General features: G+C 40.2%; 1 protein-coding gene across 14 annotated transcripts in view; it reads right to left on the bottom strand.

Moving 5' to 3' along the window:
• tutl (immunoglobulin superfamily member turtle) overlaps positions 1-11,410 on the bottom strand; it is a 36,423-nt gene extending 25,013 nt beyond the window's left edge. For all 14 annotated transcript variants that reach the window (XR_011416719.1, XR_011416721.1, XR_011416720.1 and 11 more), the window contains exons 1-2: positions 11,301-11,410; positions 9,093-9,584 (exon numbers count right to left, since the gene is read on the bottom strand). The gene's annotated coding sequence lies outside the window, so the exon portion shown is untranslated. The remainder of the gene's footprint in view (positions 1-9,092; positions 9,585-11,300) is intronic.
• Positions 11,411-17,380: the final 5,970 nt, after the last annotated feature.

Here is a 17,380-nt window from a genome sequence, read left to right as displayed (position 1 = left end):
AGGGATTGTGTCCACAATTAGCAACATTCGGTGCTTGTCGCCTCCACAAGTATGCAATAGAATTCTGCTGAATACTCCTTTCAGGCTGCAAGGAATTCTTAATTAAATTATTTGCAAATGCTTTAAATGGAATTCCCGTAATTACAAGTGTGAATATCTAGGCAAACCTGAATATAACAATTCATTAACATCCGCATCAGCATAAAAATTGTAGGTTCGCATACATTCTCGTATACATGCACATACACACATACCCACACACACAGGCAGAGCAATGTTCCCACACAGCACACATGCTGCGGCATTTTAAAACGCAAGAAAAGCGTTTTTGTAACGAATTTCCCTCGCCTGTTTGCCATGTATCTTTGCTTTACCTTTATTAAACGTTGCCACTGCAATTAAGTAACTTGAATCTGCACTCTCGCACATATACGTTCAAGATGTGTCTTGTGGCCAGAAGAGGGCCTTTTGCAAAGGAGAGAGCAACTCATTATGTTTAATTTCAATTTTGAAGGGATGTGGCAGCGGTTTTGTGGTTACCTTTGTGCGCATCTCTGTTGGCATTAGCGATCATTTAATGTACGACAAACAATGAACCACAGCAACGCAGATTGAATACCCTTGCAAACATATTCATTAAATCTCCTCGAGCGGCATCTAAATATATACAACCATATAATACAGATGCACAGACCATATTTTTTAATGGGGTTTTCATTTTGTTACAACATTTTTCTGCAATGTGCAAGGATACACAGAGACCGAGAGAGAGCCCTGAAAACTTTGCGACAACCTTAGCCGAGGCGTTCATACGTCGACTTAAATCCTTTTGACATGACATGTAAAATTTTAATAACGCAAGCATTATGAACAGTTTTTGAGTTTTGGCAGTATAACCAGTTGATTAAAACGAAATTTATTTATGAAACGTGGCCATTACCTTGCAAGAACCCAGAGCCAACTACCATATCAAAATTAAAGGCCTACAAACCAGCGAAAATAACATTAGACCAGCTACCCATTTTCGTCCTGGTCTCACAGGCGAACACCAACGGAGCGGGAAGGGGCCCGGCAGAGAGCCAACTAAAATAGAACAAAAGCCGGAAAAATGATTTCCCTTATGGCTGAATTTTCATTACCGAAAAACCCGCCATAGCGTATGATTTCATTTGTAAATCAGCTCAAGTTGAGCCGAACATCGCATAATGGACACTGGATGTCGAAAGTTGGACGGAAAGTGGGAGGACGGAAAGTGGGAGGCAGCTCGACATTTGATGGCGACTATGGCGGCGACCATCTTTTTTGTGGAGCCAGCTAACAATGACAAATCAGCAAACGAATTGCATTTTCTGCTACACGTAGCCAAATGCAAACCAGTCGATTGTGTGCGGCTTTCATTAAATGAAGTACGTTGGGACAATGAGACTGCCTGGGCCTAGGATGTGGTTCCTAAATCAGTTGATTGGTTCGGCTTACATACACTCGCTCTATGTGTATGTGCATGTATACATGTTTGCCTGCACCATGAGACTCATAACTAAATTTTCGACCACATCGTTGTCATTAAAACGTGTGCGTGTACACGCCAGAGACAGAGGTGGCAGCCAGTAATCATCTCACAGTGAGTCATGGCCATGGAAGCCATTCCAATGAGAGGACCTGAACGTGGGCGTTGACGCGCCGCCATTTTATTTTGTGCCCTGTGTGGCGGCAGCACTTTATGGCATCCGTTTCCGCTGGCTTTGCTGCTGGATCCGCTGCGCGCTGAATGCTTCAAAAGAGTCGGATGCGGATGCGGCGATGGATGAAAGCTTTTGGTTGACTGCACACTGAAGTAAAAAAATGGGCAGCGGTCAATTTGGCGACCATCGCATTACGAGCCTGTTCACATGATCTTTGAAAGACAGCTGAAACACGCACATATAGATTATATCAGACCACAAAAGTTTTAAGCCCCAGATTTATACCACATACATGACACGGACTCAAGGAAGTTGCTGCAGAGTTTTTTTTGCCAGCGTTGGCCTTGATTCTGATTTGATTAAACACTAATTAATCATCTTGTATTAAATTTACTTTCAAGCAGCCCTGACCACATCTTCAAATCAACAGCACAAGGGTTTTAGTCCAGAAAGAATACACTCTAATAACTGTAAGTGCCTGTCCAGCTCAACTCTCTCTACTTCTCGCACCCTTTCGCTATGAGACGTTTTTTTCTGTACATATATGGTGCGGTCTTGGGTGCAAAAAAGAATTTTTACAATTTTTGCTTATTTTGTGTTGCTGCTGCAAACTAAGTGAGGCCGCGACACCATATATGTGTGCACTTGTACATGCCCCAACAAGTAAGAGGTTCAAAACCGGGAAATCCCTACTAGGGGATACCCTGAACCCTCTTCTTCCAACATTAAATGCATATATATATTCTATTTTAGAAGCTATATGTCAAGTTTGGGGACTCTAGCTCTTATTATTTACCAAAATTGCCCAAAAAACAGGATATCGATATCGATTTTTATCGATTGCTTGCAAACGGAGTAAGTTATCGATTATCGGAAATAAACTCGATCTGCGCGGGAACTAGGAGCACCTACATCTAAAATTTCAATTCTCTAGTTCTTATAGGTTCTGAGATCCTTGCGTTCATACACACGGACAGACGGACGGACGGACAGATAGACGGACATGGCAAGATCGACTTGGCTATTGATGCTGATCAAGAATATATATACTTTATGGGGTCGGAGATGCTTCCTTCTGCCTGTTACATACATTTTGATTTTGCACAAATACAATATACCCTTATACCCATTTTTAATGGATTCTGGGTATAAAAAGTGGGGAGAACAATAAGAAAAGTCACCCCATGTAATATGTAGGCCGTGTGTGAAAAAATGGAACCAGCCGCAATGCCGCTGCTGTCATCTTTATTACCTTCATGGTTGCCGCAGTGAAGCCTATTCGAATGAAAAAATATGAGTCGTTCTTTAAATAAATATGCGGCTGGTCCTTCGACCTTTGTTAATTCCTAATTTATATAATTTGTTATCATAAGAATAGCCAAACTAATTCTGCAGTTATTAATAAGGTAAGCCTGAGTTGGTGTTACGAAAGATGACTCAAAGAAACGATCATCATTTAATCTAATATAATGTCACATTGCCACAGTAGCAATTAGTACTAACCATCAGCTACTCGCGGCTATTAGGTGAGCTGTAACCTGTGAAAATTCTGGGGGCACAGCCAAAAGTCAATATATCATTATAAAGGCACTTACGTCAAATGATTTAAAAGAAATGCGGCCAAAAAAGCTGCGGCCCAGCTAGGTCAGGCAAACAGCAGCCATGTTGTCCTCGGCAAACGGGAGCAAAAACGATGGAAGGCACGGGAACGAAAATGGGACGAGCTGGGGCCATTGTACAATTTTAATTGCTCTAAAATGTTGTAATACAACACGAACCACAAATAAATAAAATTTGCTGACATCAACAGGATGTTTGCGGGTTCCTGTGCGGCAGGGAGCCTAAAGAACATCATAGTAGATGGCCAGGTCAGGCCGTAATGGTCTAATGACTGGCGCCCGCCCCACGTTTTGAAATTTAATTTGGTCGGAATGGAGACAGAGAGTCGCTGGAACTCATAGCGAAGGCTGCCTGTCTATTGGCGTGTGCATAAATATGGTAGCTGTAGATGGGCGGGACAAGCGAATGCGAGAGTCTGGCTTGCCAGGAAATTATATGGCCTTTGTGAAGGGGCCGCCGTCTGTCCCTCCGTCTGTCTCTCCGCCCGTCTGAAGGCAAAACTTTTGGACATTCGCACAATACGAATATGTATCCTCATCAAGAGCAAGAGAAATAGCTTAGGTAGCAATATTACGGCTGCTCATTTATATTATTTACAATAAATTTCTGCTTTTCATTTAGTTTTCACTTTTATCACTGTCATTCAAAGGCTATTACGCAACAAATTTTCAGTGAAGCTGGGACCAGACAGAATGGCTTCTTTGTTGGTCGCCGACATGCGGGGTCAGAGATTTCATAATGAATTGTTTAATTTTATTTCTTTTCTCTACTCGTCATTATTGCCTGCTTGGCTGATGAGCCCAGCGTTATCAATTACATTGCATAAACTGTCACTCAATTTCTTATTTCACATGATTTTCATTTATCCGAAATACAAATTACTTTACGGCAAACTTTATTTTGCAGAAATTAAATTCCTTAAAATATTTCGCAAACGGAACAAAATTGTTTCCGTACTTGTTTTATTTGTTTTTTCTCCAAAGTCGCTTCGAGTTTTTCTTAAATAATATTTTTCTCAAATTATGAAAGTACAAAATTATTTCAGAAATCAACAGAGTACAGCCTGGATGGAGGCTGTGTGTGGGCGTGAGTGGGTGGGATGGTAGCGGTTGCCACAATAGACGTTTTTGCGTCAATGCCGAAGTGCCAAACGCAAACTGAACGTCAGAAAAAGAAAGGAAAGTAAAGAAAAGAAAAAGGACGAGCAGGCGCCATCAGAGAAGTGGAGAAAAGTTTTATGTTTCATGCTTAATTGCGGCATTTCGATTAAGAAAAATTTATAATAAAAGTTTTGTTGTTATTTATGCTGCCAAGATGAACGACGAGCTAACAATCATTATAAAAAGGAAACAGTGGAAGAATCCTCGAAAGGACTGCGCAAGTCAACTTTTACCGGACGAACCTTAGCTTACCTCTGCCATGAGAAGCTCAATTACCAACAATAAAGTTCACTTTTAAAGCTTTATTGCTTACAAATACTTAGACAGATGACCCATACGACCGTTCTGCTCAGCCTTCTATGGAAAATTTAAAAAGGTTATTTAATTGAAGAAAATTAACTTTATAGCAAGCATCCAAACTAACCATATAAATATCATTCGGTACCATAATATTTTTTGAAACATTAATATTATTCTTGTCATTATTTTATCATATATAAAAAAACAATAAAAATACTGTTGCAAATATACTAAACGACCATCCAAACCTGTCTTAACTGACTTGTCCATCAGTAAGTTGGGATACTCGCCTGTTTAAAGAACGTAGAAAGTGGAGTTCTCCTTCTGAAGTACAGAGAAAAATTCCTAAAGGAGTTTCAGGCAAAAAACATTAGCATTCAACTCAAGGCGATAAAGCCCCGCCCACCTGTCCGTCCCTTCTGGGCTATCATGCCCATGCCCACCCCTTTTGACACGCACGTCTTTTGTCCGCTGCATCAGAAGAAAAAATGCTGCGAGCAAAGAAAAGCAAATCATGACCGAAGTCTAAAACTTTTCCCATTATGCAAAAATGAATTGCCATGCCTTAAAGTACAAGCTGAGGCCAGAAATGAGGATTAAAGTCTAACCAAAAGCACATCAAATCAGTTTAAGAAAAAAACTCGCAATTAAAAATATGTAAGCGATTCCCGCAACGAACTTTACGTCTTGAAATTTGACGCCGCAAAAATCCCTTACCCTCTCTTATAACTATATTTGTATATTTGTATATATGTATATGTATGTATGGATATGTATATAGTATATAAGTATATGTATTTGCTTGGTTCAATGATTTTTTGAACAGTATGCTAGAGCCTCAGCCCCTTTCAGAATATTGATTTTCATCGCGCCAGGGCTTAGAAGCCTCCTGTACATCAACATACAGTCCCCCCCCACACACACAGAGTAATATCAGCACATTTTGCGCCATACTCATAAGCTCGGTTTTTTTCTGTCGAAGAGTCCATTGAACTGTTCGTACAATGTGTACGCCACGGCATTGTGTGGTGGCTGTGGTCTGAATATCCCTGTAAAATGGAAGCCCAGCCAGACTTTTGCTGCCGCGTCCTGTCGATATTCCAAAACTAATAAAAAGGGGTTCGTGCACCAACAAGTTTCTCAACTTTTTCGTTGCTCCAATTGATTCTCAAGTATTGGCTCGGCCCACAAGATGGCGGAATCTTTCTGATTGCGCTTTAATAGCGCCTAATGGCCGGCGACAAATGTGACAAATTACTTTAATAGGTACTACGAAATAATGAACACCAAACACTTTACAACAGCAGTTCACAAGAAAACTGTCCGAGTGCCCACCCAAAAAGAGACCAGCTTGAGGGTATAGTCCCGAGACCATCGAGTACAAATTATGCTTCGGTAGATTGTTGTAAGTTCTGTTAAATTGGCAAGCCATTGTGGCTGAGGGAGATATTTAATGATTGCTTGGCAAAAGTTTTGCATATTGTTTGCTTTAACGTATCAAACACATTTAAATATTAATTTAGCCATATTTATTATTGCTGTATTTGCTTAGGTTGCCCTTCTTCGTATCTTGTTGTTTTATTTTTAATTGTTCTGGCACAAAGTACTGCATTCTGCTTTCAATTTGTGGTTTTCTCACACAAAAAGGGACTGCGAAAGTTTTTAGCCCATTTTGACTTCAAAGTTTGGCCGTAACAAAACAAAAGGAGCCCGCATAGCTTAAGAAAGTAAAGTACAAAGTTATGAAATTCAAGTTGTGACTACTACAGAAGTTACATCAAGTATAACAGAAAAATTTTAGTGAAAATGTGCAATACAGAGTGAAGTCCCGATTAAGGCACGGCAAAGCCAAAAAGTTTTAGGCTTAATCCCAGGAAATTCAATATAATAAATTAAATTAAAAAGTTAGGGCATTATTTGACATTCAAATAAGATTAAAATTGGTTCCATCTAGTCATATCATAAGCTGCGTGTCCCCTCGAATACCCTACCGGAGCGGATTTTTTTGTTTTGCTGTAAAAACAAGCCATCAACTGATCAATTGTAATGCTTCACTGTCAAACAATGCCCAGCGCTTAGTCCAGGGGCAAGTGTGTGTTCTGGGAAGCCATAGTTGAAATTATGAGGAAAATTCAATAATACATTCACTGTGTACCATTCCTTCTACCTGCCGCAGATCTATGGCTACCGCAGCTTGGTTCAACTTGATGCACCAAGTCTCATTTTGCATTTTCAGCGACATGTTGCGAGGCTCATAAGCTTCTCTGACGTCATTAAATTGGCACAGCTGCTAGTACAGGAAATTCTGTGTATCTGTCGGATGCAAGTTCGGGTTTGGTCTCGGGCTGGAAAACAAGTTAGTCCCCCGATAGAGGCAATTCAGCAAATGACTCTCTTATACAAGTATCGTAGATCTTAACTTGTAGAACTTCAACTCGAGCTGATCGCCGTTGTGGTGAATATCGCATAACTCTAGAGCTTCTTGGAGGTTATGTTTTGTGCTCAGCATTCGCGTCATAACGCGCGCCAGTTTTTGGGCGCCATCCATCCACATAAAACTGCTTTTTGGAGTGTGTGTAAACAAAAACATAAACAGCTCAGCATTCAAACTGAGTGGACTCTGCCAAACATCGAGATATATATACTATACTTATAAATATATATCTTTACAAACAGACTCGAGCAACAATTTCTCAGTTTCTCGGTTTTTCACTTTTCACATTGTGTATACTTTTTCTTGGCTATACCCGCCTATCTCCTATCTCTATAAAAGAATATACAAGTGCTCTTCAGATGATTCTCTTGTTACTCGTTCTGTCCCTACCCCCACACTTCCAGTTTCCTCCATTTCGCTCCCATTTGGTATCACGTTCAACAGAAATTCCAATGAACTGCGGAAGGCTGACCAGTGGCTGCCTCTGGCTGGTCACTCGCTGCTTATGTTTTTGTATGGCAGCATCACCAACTGCCTTCCGTCCCTTTGGTGCCGAGCTGTTTTTAGAGGCTTTTGTTTTTCTTCTTTTTTATCTTTTTTTGCTTTTCGATATTTTCATTTTGCCGTCGCTCGGTATCTACTTTTTGTTTGAAATCTATTTTGCTTATAGGGTTTCTCTCAGAGCTGTTTCTGTTTTGGCCGCCAGCGTGAGAAAACATCAGTCGAACATCATTTAATTATTTTTGGATTCAACAATCTATCAATACAATGTTCCATCTTAGTTCTAAAAAGTATAAAGCATAGGAAATATGTCCATCTCAATAGCTGATAGACTAGAAAGCGTTAAAGCGACAAATCAAAAATCACCTAATCATATATAAATTATAAGAAAAATTCAGAGTTTTGTTAAACTAAATAAAAACAACATCTTCACCTTATACACAATGTAAATAAAATGTGAATGAAGGAATTATAATCGAGCCACATCTGGAAATATGAACCTTCTTGGGGGTTGAACAGTGCACAGTTGGAACAAAAGTTGCAAATAACAACAAAACAGTTTTGAAAAAAAAAAATAAATAAACACAATCATTTATCATTATTAACAATTTGAAACAATTGCCATTGAACTCTGTCGGTCAACACAGAAGACTGCTTCGAGGAATTATTGCCAACAATTTATATGTGTGGATGTGTGTAATCATTGCTAAATTAAAACAAAACGAAAGTCGAAAATAAATGTTTGTGCAAATATTGATTGGCATAGGGTTAAGTCAAGCAAAACGCAATTCTGTTTATGGAAATTGCAATTTCCTACTTGCAACAGCTGCAACTAACGCTCAGACCGAAAACCGAGTGTTTGTGCTGCCTTCATCAAGAGATAGATATAAATATATATATATATATATATACACTTGAGGGCTTAGTATCTTCAATTACATTGTCCGTCGGCTTCTAGATACGGCAGAGTGGGAAGTCGAGGGCAAACCTCAAACAAATCCAAACCATAAAAGCAATCAAACTTGAACTGTCCTCCCTTCTCCCTGCATCAGTTTATGTCTTTCGCCCCTAGTACAAATAGCCAGAATGCTTTACACACATTTTCCGATTGTTTTGTGGCCCAGTTGTCTCGTTTGTACGCCTGTTGTGCATTGTATTTCTGAATGTGTGTGTTAATTTTTTTATGCCATGAAACGCTTTGTAATTGAATTATGACATTACTTACACTTTGCAATTGTAATTGAAAAGTGCATATATTGTATTTACATTTTCGCTCTGCTGTTTGCGAAAAACCCGTCAACTTACATAGCGGATGCAGTTCAATTTAGTTTTCCGGTAAACATCTTTAGCACTTTTCGACAATATACTTGATTTTTGATTGAACAATTGACTCACCTCACTTGCGCAAGCATTATACAATGTGTTCAAAGCCAATCCAATGTTGTGCGTTGTTTTTCGCTGCGATTCCTGAAAATGCCAAAGTAGCTTTGGCCGAAATGTTGTTGGTCTTCAGCAAATGTCCAACACCAACTCAGCAAAATTAAATGCTCAAGTAATAAAAAGCACTGAGAGTTATGTTGTTGTTGTTTTCTGGCTTTTAACGTGGTACAAATCGGGTTTTATTAGGAGCTGTCCCGGCAGCGGAAAACTCCTTATTGGGTTGTTGGTTCCGGTTTTTGTTGATGTTGTTTTTGTTTGTTTTCCGTTGTAACTGTGAGCGCGTTTTACACTTTGTTTACAGGATAATCGCTTGATTTATGACACTCTCCTTTCATATACATTTACTGTTGTATGTGTGCGTTTTGATGAAGGACTTCACAACTGGCTGCTGCCGACAGACTCTTTCGCGTTGCCTTTGAAACCGTTGCCGTTGACTTTTACGTAGGGCTATACACAATAAGGAAATATTTCGGGGTTGAGAACAAAATGAATACATAAGACGTAAAATAAATACGCGAGGGCCAAGCATAAACACACGCACCCTTAGGAAAGCGAGCGTCGATTTTATGCACAACTAAAATCAATACGGCATAAAAATAAAAAAATTATGTTTGATTTTGATGTTGTAATCGCGTATATGGTCAAAGGAAGTTGTTTGATACGAGTCCCGATTGGGTGCCCACTTTTGACTATTTCACGCCCTGTGTGCCACACACACACAGGCACATACACACGGTTAAACACTACGAAATTTTGTTTGCCAGGCACGTGACTCATTTGGCATCAGGACACGCTGTCCGATTTTGTCTTCGAACGCATTATATAATTATCACAGAGTGTAATGATTGTTGGAGCCCTCACGAAACGCTTTCGCAACTTTTACAATTTGTCCATCTGCTGTTAGTTAGTTTTTCGCCTAACCTTTTACTGCGGTTCGAGCCAGAAGCTCAGCTGTGGGTGTCGCGACCAGTCCGTTACCAATTTAAAGGCAATGCCTCAAACGTTTTGCGACAGCGGCCAGAACAGCCAGCTCTATGTTTCTGTTTCAGTTTCGGATTTTGGCTCAGCGTCGCAGTGACGCTCTCTATTGGAAAATTTGCTCCGCTGACTGCATAACTTGACTGAGCACCAGTTTTCCAGGCACAAAAACTGTGCTCCCGCAACAGACCAAAAACCAACAAAATGTTGGGCAATATTTTGGTAGTTGATTTTTCAGACCAGGGACAGCCTGGTCTACCAAAAATGTTTTAAATTGTCGGATTGGCACTGCGTTACGCTGCATTTTGTGTTAACCAACTTTGATTTGTCAGACAAGTTACCCACAACAGAAAGTATCTCATGTATTTATTTAAATATTCAGAAATATTGGCACTACTCATTTTTTACTTTCAAACACAAAACTCTTAACAGCTGATGCATATTTAAAACGGGGTTTTAAACGCCAAAAGTCCGCTTAAAATAGCGGGAAATATTTACTTGCGCAACTTTAGCGAACATCCTGCACGACAACTACCCTGCGTTTGCCATTTCCCATTCTCCCATCGCAGCTAGAACTTGAACACGGCTGCCTTCCAGCCGTTCGAGCGAGCTATTGACAACGACGACCTACTATTTCGCTCACGTCTCACTGCTCTCTGCGTGATCCTTTGGGCTGCAGTCGAAAACAGGATTTTTTTTACAGCTCCGCTCTGGCTCTGTCTCTTTTCTGGTGATTTTCTCTAGCTTGACAGCCGCTGGTTTTTCTTTTTGTAACCTGTGCATCCGCGCGGGTGTGGTCCTCTGACAGTGAGCGTGAAAATCACGAACTCCATAGCAGGCACAAAATTGAAATTCACTCCCTGCTTTTTCTTCTTTTACGCTGCGAGCATTTTGTATTTTCAATATTGAAGCCATTCCATGTTACACGAACACATAATTTAAACACTGCTCGTTGTATGTTTATGACTGTTCGCGCTTTTTGCTTTAAACATTTTTAAAATATTTATCTAATTTTTCTTTGCTCACATATAGTACATATGTATGTACAAACACACACACATATGTATGTACAAGCACACACGCGCACAATGCAAGGCAGGCAGACACACACACATACACACGCCGACACACACAGCGACACTGACACAGACACAGGCACAGAAACCAGACACAAGCAGCACTTACAACTTCACAGACAACTGAACGTTGCGTTTGACGGTCCGCGTTCACGTACGCTGTAGCAGCACAACAATTGAGTACTAAATCTGCGCCGAGCTCAGCGTCAGGAATAAAGCACTAGCGCTGCCGCTGCTGATGATTGCAGCCACCACAACTTCCGGAGAGCAGAAGAGCAACGGAGAGCATGACAGAAGGAGAGCACAAAAAAGAGAGAGAACCTGCGCGGGAATCGCCAGCAGCCAGCCCACACTCACTCGAGACTCTTATACCCGTACCAGTACTCTGATGTTCGCTTCGGTAGCCAGGCAGGCAGCGCGAGCTCACCTTTCGTTCGTTGGCTAACCTGTCCAGTCGGGTCGGTCAGGTTGTGTGTGTGCCTATGTGTGTCAGCCACTCGATAACCCTTTATCATAGCCCTTCTGCAGCGACAGCTTGTCGACGTTATACTCAGGTCTCAGATCTCGGCTTCATTGAATAATTATCACAAGTTTGCCAGTTCGCCGTTGTTTTGCCTCAGTCTCAGCAGCGAGCTAGCCCTTTGCTTTTGACCCAAAAACCAGTTTTATGTTTCGTTCTGCATCAACTCGTTTTCCTCTCACGAATTGAAGTTTGTTTTCGACTCAGAAAATATGCCGCTACGTAGGCCCAACTGATAGTTGGCCAGTTATGTGGAAATTTTTGAAAAACACTCGAAATAATATTACGCCCTTTGTGACTTCATGTACAATAATAAGACAAATAATATTTGAAACTGCAAGCAACCAGAAGTAGTAAAGGTCAGCTTGTATAAACGATATCTGTACATCTTTCTCTCTTTGGGCAACACTCGTGTCTGGTAAATGGCTTTTTAATTAGTGCTTGACAGGTTTGTAGAGCCGCTTTGTAGGCAGTTTACCGGCCGTCTGCTACCTGCTGGCATAAACACCTCGCACTTTTCCACAAGTTATTTGACATGTTCTTATGCACGCAATGGTAGCAATGGTGTTTCTCAACTGTTATAGAAGTTCTCACGGGCTGCCGCAAACTGACCTAAGATGCAATATTTCAATTAGCCAGGCTTATTATGAGCGGCTAAGTCGCTGCCAGCTGCTAGAAGAAAAAACCCAGTTTTTTCGCTGTCAGATATTTCCCTTGCAGTTAATGTGAGTATTTGTCAGGACCGCTGGAAGTTCAGAGAAGTTCAGAGAGTTAGCGCCTGCGCCCTAAAGGAGTCTCTCTTTCGCTCTACTAAAAGTGTGCACCTAATATAGCCGTCGAGCAATTTGGGGTAGCCATGCAGCCCATCCAACCCCGTCCATCGGTTGCCCACAATGATTCGTTTTCGCTGAATTTCGTTTGGCTCACATGTAGACGGAACTTGGCCCATTCGCCATTCGCCATTTGCCTGAAGGTAGAACTGAGGTCTACGGCCAAACGAACTTATTTATGCTCGATTCAAGTGAATATATGTTGACTCGAGCAGTCTGATTTATGCATTATATTAGCGTGGATTTTAGCTGCAATAAATCTGCGAATTCAGCAATGTTACGTGCCATAAACCTATTCATGCTAAAAATAATTTACTCTAGCTCTTATTATTCGGCAAGTGCACGGCACGTCTGTCTTATTTACTGGTCCATATCTACAGAATAATGGCACACTATATTGGCTTTACTTCATGTATTTATGACCTATTCACAACTCTCATTGACGACTAATTATTTAACACCAGACATGTATCAATGACTATTCTTTATAGATTATATGTCCACATGGAAGCACTTAAAGTGATGTTTTATTTGTGGAAACAATCATTATTCGGTATTTGAACCAAACCCACGGGTTTTCGAGCTGTTGACATAGTTAGTAATTCCCCTGTCCACTTTAATTGGACACGGCAACGGAGCTTACAAATGGCAATGAGAAGCCCGTCACCCGTTCCATTTCATGCTTCCTTCATCTCATCCTGAAGACGTAGATAAAAGCTAAACCCGTAATCAAACGATGCATTGGCAATCGGGCAGGTGTTAAAATAATTGTGTACAGCATTACACTCCCACTCCGGTGTTCGATCGAAAAGAGGTTTGAAACTATTAATGAGCCCACGCACACAAAGTTGGCAAGTAAGAGAAAGAAGGATGCAAGCACTTTTGTCGGCTGCCTTTCCTTCCACTTCAAAGAATTCAGTTCACTTTCTAGACAGGCGAAGCGTTAAATAAAATTCATAATTTGCAGGACCGGTGTCGATGTACACACAGAAAAATTAAAGTGTGTTCATGTGACAATAAAAACAATAAAATATTTAGCACAAATTTTAACTTAATGCTTCAGTCATAAAAATGTATGAGTGAAAAAAATGTCTGCCTACTGTGCGCCATCGTTAAAAGCGTGCCTGTAGCAGGAGGCAAGATCTTGCTGCCAATGCTTCCCCATTAAACCAAAAATTACACAAAGGATAACGCGCAGCTTGACGGCGTCCGTGGCTACAAAGTGTTTTTAGGGGCCAAGTGTGTATGGTATGTCGCCCGTTCTCATCCCTTCATCTTTGGTCCTTGGTCTTCGGGCGACTTTGCCTGCTTTGTTTTTGGGAACTTTGGCGCGCTAACTTTTAGCTTACGGGTAGGCGCATACAAATAAAAAATTATCGCCCAAGTCCAGGACGGCTATGCGCAGGGACTACTGCATAACCATTATATTTTATTTTTACATTTTTTCGTCACGTTTGACGCCGACAAACCCAGCAGCATCGTGTTATATATGTACATATATATATATATATATTTTGTGTATGTGTTTTATATTTGCTCATCTCCTATGTACAGATGCTGGCCTCACCCGCAGCCACACCCGCAACCGCACCTTGCCGCAACCTTTGGGAACCTGCACTGTCATTGTCTTTTAACGCTACCAGCGATTCTCTGTGTGTGCGTGTTTTACTTCCTGTTTCATCTCTGGCTGCTTCCTGCTTATTTCTTATGTGTATTTTTACAGGCGCTGATTTTTATTTCTTTCCAGGATGTGATATTTCATTCAGTACGGCTTACAGAATAACTAAACGTCGCGATATGGGTATCTGGCTCCTCCATTCCCTGACACCGCCTGCCTGTGACCGCATTATGTAAAAATCTAATTGAAAACCAAACTTTGAACACATTAAATGCCTAAAATAATATTAGTAATAATAAACCGGTCATATAATCCCTATGAACCATCTAAGAAAATGTGGGGCCTAGATACTCATGTCTAACATGTAGGTTTTTGAATACCGAATACAGATAAAAATGCACATACAGACAAAAAATAAGTCGGAGAACTACATTGTGTGTTACGAGCAGAATCAAAGATATCTCGCACTTTCATTAATTATTGGTTTTTATTATGTTTTTTTATTTCGAATTTTGAGACAGCGGGCAGAAGTTTGATAAGATGTCACCTTTTTTAAACGCTCTCCAAAGTATGCTTCAAAAATTTGAGCTCCATATAGTTAAATTCGTTGGCACCTATATGTGCACCTGTGGGCGTGAACAGCAATATGTACGTGATATTTTCCCAGTACACATAATTTGTATTCGCGCCTGCGGCAAAGACTGCGCGTGCACTGTGCCAAATACTAGACTGCGAATTGATAGAGGTACGATAGGAATCCAACTTTTAAATTGAAGAGCCACCACATTGGTACTTAAATAGTTAAAGTACGTTAGTAAGAGTACGTGTCAGCCGGCTACTCGGAATGCCAATTTAGTGAGGACATATAAAACACAATGACGTTGTTGTGACTCCGAAACGGTTATAAACTATGCAACAAAAATTCTCCATTTATACTGGTGTAAATGTGTGCAGCCCTGGGAAAGGGTCAACGGAGTCCCATTTAATTATTTAAAACAATATGAAATATAAATATATATTTTTTTGGTGCACATCTGCTTGTGTTGCCAGTAATGGTCGCACGCTGACAAGAATGCAAAAATCTTTTGCATCATTTTTATATTTATATGTGCAATACTTTCATTTTAATAAATGTTTTAGTTTTGCTGTTTCTTTGTTTATTTATATTGGTCATCTAAGCCCATAAACAAAAGCAATAAACATATGCTTCATATTCTTTATATATAAAATAATAAAATATTTGTAATTTCGCTTTAAGTTTTTCACACAAATAACTGAGAATTGTGGTAACGATTGATCTCAAAAAAAGTGGATGAGTGTTAAATACTTCTATAATTTATAGGTCTCGGGGCAAAACCCGCCTCCTGCCAGACAGAAGCAAGCTGTCGTTATGTGGGTACTGTCGCTTTTGTGCGATATTTTCTAATTGTTTGCTATATGTGGTTGTGGGCGTGAATGTGTGCATGGGCGGATTAGTTGTTAGTTCAAATTTAACTGTGGGAGTTAGTTGTATTCATATATAGTCACGGATAGTAGCAGACGGCAACACTCGTTGTTGAGCATAGTAAAATGCTTGCATTGAAATGGAACAACAAGGCAGGACATAAAAGCTGCCAGTTAGAGGCAACGGCATAAAAGTGAAATAACTATAAATGCCTCTAGCGTTTTAGTATTTTATTTTACTGTTTCGTGCTGGGGGTAACGTCTTCCTCTTCAACGTGCTTGATCCCTGCTACCCTACTCACAAATTGAGATGCTTTACTTGGGGCTCTGCTGTTGACACAGTTTTTTATTCTGCTTTAACAGATTTACTGCAAGTGGCGCAAATCTTTTGGTTCCGTTGCAGGTTCAGGTAATGAATAGATGTTTACGGGGGGTGTGTCTCCTTAAAAGTTAAATGAGGTCAAACGAATTTATGTTCCAATTATTTTTCTCGAAAAACAATATTCTTAAGTGGTTCTTTCTGTTGTTCTTTTTGGCAAGTTAACTTTCGGACTTTTCATTTAAGCGCCTTGCTGAGATTATCCGATTTTAAGCCACTTTCTGCAATTAACTAACAATCGGCCTTATTTCTTAAATGTGCCCAGAATTGGTCTCAACTTTGATTATATAGTTGCCAATTTACAAACACGACAGGTCATCCCACATTAGGCACCGAACTTTTCAGATAGACAATAATGCAAATGATAAGCATCTGCGCATATTATAAAATGCTCTAAATGTACTTAGCACGCGTCTTTGTTTTATTTTGCAGCCTAGTTCTGGACTCAAAGTAATGTCCTCTAATCATTTGACCGGCAACAAAACTATCATCAAGCCATGAAACAGCTCCACGGTAGCCACAGGTGTAAATGTCCTTGTATGTAAGTTTCTATTTTGTGCAGCATACTATGGCGTGAATATAACATATTTAAGCACACATAGAAAACGATTCCCATATAGTTCTAATACATTAAAGTTAGACCGTCTCGTTATCCAGACTATTGAAACAAATAACGAACATCACTATAAATATGTCTGTTTATAGTGAGCTATAAATTTGTGGGGCTCAGGTCACAGTTGGGTCTGAAAAGTTTTGCTCGGTGTATGATTTGAGTGTGCCAATCTGGAGGTGTGTGAGTTTACACCAAGTGTGTGTGTGCGTTACTTTGTATGAGTTAAACAAATGTTTGAATATTGATTTATGCTCTCCAGTGCGTCAGTAGACATGGTCTTTGCGCAAAAAAACAAGTAAATGCGGATACACAAATCATTTTATACAGGACAACACGCAAGCGAAAGCCACAAAAAGAGCATCAGGGCAAGAAGATGTCCTAACCAAGCGTACAATGTAAGGACATCGAGCGAATCTATCAGGGCAAAAGAGCCGCATATTCTAACCTGATAAAATAAAAAACTTAACGCGGGGATAGCAACATGTAAATCGGGTTGAATATAAAATTCACGAAGAGCAACGAAATATCCAAAATCTCACATATGCCCAACCGGAGAGTCATGACACTCATATTACAAAATGGATGGAACCAAAACCGTACAGAAAGGCAAATGCTTCAAACATGTATATATCCGTATGTATTTGTATTCTAGTTACGTGAATGAAGTGCCATATAATGAGTTGACCGCCGGAGTCTGCCGTTGGCCGTCTCGATATAAATCATGCAGCATTAACTGCTGCTTGGCAACATCAAATACGAGTTAAGTTTTCCGCACCACAGTTTCTC

Source organism: Drosophila virilis, chromosome 4 (genome assembly GCF_030788295.1).
Source record: "Drosophila virilis strain 15010-1051.87 chromosome 4, Dvir_AGI_RSII-ME, whole genome shotgun sequence".
NCBI lineage: Eukaryota > Metazoa > Arthropoda > Insecta > Diptera > Drosophilidae > Drosophila > Drosophila virilis.
Note: the sequence above shows the minus strand (reverse complement) of the source record. Positions and strands in the feature narration are given on the sequence as shown.